The sequence below is a fragment of the Amphimedon queenslandica genome, unplaced genomic scaffold, assembly GCF_000090795.2.
Source record: "Amphimedon queenslandica unplaced genomic scaffold, v1.1 AMPQUscaffold_13312, whole genome shotgun sequence".
Lineage (NCBI taxonomy): Eukaryota > Metazoa > Porifera > Demospongiae > Haplosclerida > Niphatidae > Amphimedon > Amphimedon queenslandica.
This window is the reverse complement of record NW_003546452.1, coordinates 6,212-10,044: the sequence shown is the minus strand read 5'-3', so window position 1 is coordinate 10,044 and position 3,833 is coordinate 6,212.

The window sequence follows — 3,833 nt, the reverse complement described above, 5'->3', positions numbered from 1 at the left end:
ACCATATCAGTGACTATGCATCATAAAATCCACAACGATTTAATTTAAAATCACACAACAATGATACATGTATACTGTAGTGGCTATGAATACCATGCAATGTGCAAAACAATTTTAAAAAGCAAAAATTCATCTATTTAACAGTGCATTTATTAAATTTGGATCAATGAATATACATTACTTGATACCTATATCCATCACAAAAGTGTCATTACATGCCTGCCCATTCAAAACACCACCAAAAGTTACTATTCTTTTTCCATCACTAGTCACAACATATTTTGAGCTCTGTGCTTTAGGTATATCCCCAGTCATTTCTCTTCTTACCCAATTGTGAGTGTCTGCATAGAGACATTGTTCATTGACAATACAACAATTAGCATTATACATTGTATGTACATACCTGTATTGAAAACGTACAGACCTTCGGCACAAGTAGCAGCATTATCAGATTCAACTCCACCCAACAAAAATAGCTCGTCACCAACAACACTAGGTAATTATCCGAAATTAAAATTAATTATATGTAATCAAAGTTGATACTAGTGTGAACCAAAACTAAAAAAATCCATAAGCATTTTAAAATTATTTATATAATTCCTTGTGTGAAAGGTACAAAGATAATAAATTACTCTTTGCCTAAATTTTGGAACAATACATGTAAATGTAATCATAGCATTTCAAAATTATTTAAATTTTGGCCAAAGACGTGAGGCTACATGATTTGCATAAAATTTATAAAAATTATCAATTTTTATTTAGAACCTTTCTGATATACAAGTTTGAATTAGGGAAACTTTGAGATGATTCTAATTAATGACTTATAGCCAGACAAATTAACAATTATTTTAAGAAAAACTACAATTCATTTATACATGTAAGTGTACTCTTGATAATACACATACTCTAGATAATGTATACAAAAAATGCAATATCTAAGATATACAGGTAGTTTGCTAAGTATGCATGTACATGTAAAATTGTATATTCTTTAAAAATTAATGAACAAATCACATTACATACTTCAGTGAATGTCCTTCTCTGCCAAGAGGTACATCACCAGTCTGTGTTACTAGCTCCCATTCCATCTCTTCAAAATCATTCACTAAAATTAAACAAAATTGGAAAATCTACATGTAGTCTTTAAAACACTACAAATAAGTAATAATGACTTCCTATTTATTATTAATAATGACTTTTTTATTTCACAATAATCAAAGACTGGGTATCAATGGATGCTACCATGAAATAGAGCAAATGTCATCACATAATAGTCTAAACATTAAAATCACAAGTCTTGGGACAACTTGACTTTCATGTTAAAAATGCTATCTTCAATTTTGCAATAAAGAACCAATAATATGTCTGTAGTTGTCAAAAAATTGAGCACTACAATAATGAAAGGAATATTATGACTATTACCATGTAGGACTTATACTTCATGGATAATAAATTTTGTGGATTGTACAATTCACTCATCAATGACTAAATTAGCTCATTTCAATTGTTATCCAAAAATGCCTATCAGGAACCATTTTCGTAATGTTCATACATGGTACATGATACAATATATATCACATTATCAAGAAATGGTCAAAGGCCAGACAGAGGGCAAGGTAATAAAAATGTGAAAATTTTTATCAGCATAGCTTTTCAGGATTACATGAGATGCGTAAATTATTATTATAGTCAGGTAGCTTGCACTGGTACATAATAGTTAGATATTGTGCTCTCCTTGGATTGGGAGCAGCTAAAACCAGGAGCAGGAGTAGGAGCAGGAGTTGATGGATAAAACCAGGAGCAGGAGTTGGAGATGGGCGTGTCTGTGGGTGGGTGGGTTGTGTGACGTCATGTGACATAAGTGGGCGTAAGTCGTGTTGTGTGGCAATGGTTGTGGTCGTAGAAAAGCTCCGCTCGAAAAGCTTTTAACAGTACAGACCATCTTTCCATACTACTTGGCTGAGGTACAATTTTACGGCATTTTTTAAAATTAATATTTAAATGGATCAGTAATAGTCATGTTCCACTCTAAGTCAATAAGATAGTAAATAGATTGCATGTGAGCCTTCTTTTCCCATTAAGTGCTGACGTGCACATAATGGTTGTAGTCTAGAGTCTTGGTCATTCATTCCATCATAATAAAATTCCTGTCCTCTCCATATAATTACTGCTGTGAAATGGTGATATTCCTTATCGTATATAGTGTATCCACCTAGTTTATAGCATCTTGAATAGATGGTTACTGTCCTTGGAAGCTGAGACATCAAATCTAAATTTATCTTAAACTGTTCAATACTGATCGGTATTATCCATGGTGTTTTGCTTAGGAAGTAAGCACTTGTCACAGTAGGGTTCCCTCTGCATTCCAGGCATGATAGTCTAGTGTTTGACTCTACACATAATCTGTCATTGACACCACATGGAGCATTTTGTGGAGGCTCATGATGAAATTCAGCTCCACAATATCCAGTGCAATGACCCACAGTGGGAAATTCATGACTGAACTGATCTTTTAAAGATTGGTCTATTGTTGGATGTAAGGCAAAACTTACGTGACATGTGTTTGCCACTGGAGAGGGGCAGTGATGAGAATCACATTTCTTACTTAGTGACAGCTTCCAAATGTGGCGAAAAACGCTTAAAAACTCTCCACGCTCTGTTCCATAACAATCATACTTTCCTTCTTGCATTGCAAAATTTAGTTGAGACCTGACAAAATTCAAAATAACAATTTTTCCTCGATCTAAGTTTCCTTGAAGCATTATTTGTATTCCTGCCTTTAGTGATGATGCTTGTTAAGGACTCGAATAGAGCTTATATGTACTTTCAAATGCGCTCCTAATGCATAGATATCATTATTGCGGACAAATCCATAAACTTTGGGCGTTGATCTGTACTTCGATACAAATCCACGAGCGTTCCGCGTTGATCCGCATTTCAGGCTGGCCCCTCAATGTTTTTGTTACACTTGGCGTGCCATACGACCGCGATCAAAAGCTTTGATCTGCATAGAAAGACCTTTGATACCTTGATCTACAGGCTTGATTTCCCTTGATGCTTGATTTTGATGAGCTCACGTGCATGCACAGCTAATTAAAAATTCATAGATCTGCATAATCAAAAATATACGGAAAATATACATATCTTGATGCCTGCTACAGACTGTCTTGATCCCTTGATTGCAATCTGATTGTCCCTTTGATGTCTTGATTTTGATTTGATCGCGGTTGCAAGTGTAACTACAGGCTTGATGAAAGTGACACCCCCTTGCAGCGTATTCTTCCTTAATCCAAGTCTCAGTCCAAGCTCATGCCATTTTGTTTCTGGAAAACTAGAGTAATTAATCAATTATCGGACTAATCAAAATTCGGACAGTTATATTTTGAAAACTAAACATGATTTTCCAATGATTTTTGCACTAGATATAGATCATCACAATATCTGTTTGCATGGTAAAAATCAAAGCATTACCTTCTTTCTTTGTAAAGATATAATTTGCTAAACACACTTCGTAGATTCACACAATAATCGGCCGTGTTAACTCCATTTTCGTCACTTAGCCACAACGAAGCAAGCTTTGTTCGAAGAATAGTTTTGTACCACCAGAACTTTAGTACTGACTGTCTTCTTCAAATACCACTGTAAACATCTTGGTCATCTTTGCTTACTGTTCAGGTATTATACCTTTTTAGTTAAGGAAGTGGATATTGGTCCGGCAGCCGGACACGATTTGCAGCGCTATTGGTCCGGCAATGGCGATCACGTGATTAAATTGGGTGGGGCTGTGTGGGCGTGCCATACTGCCATTATCATTCATGGCTGCGTGTATACAT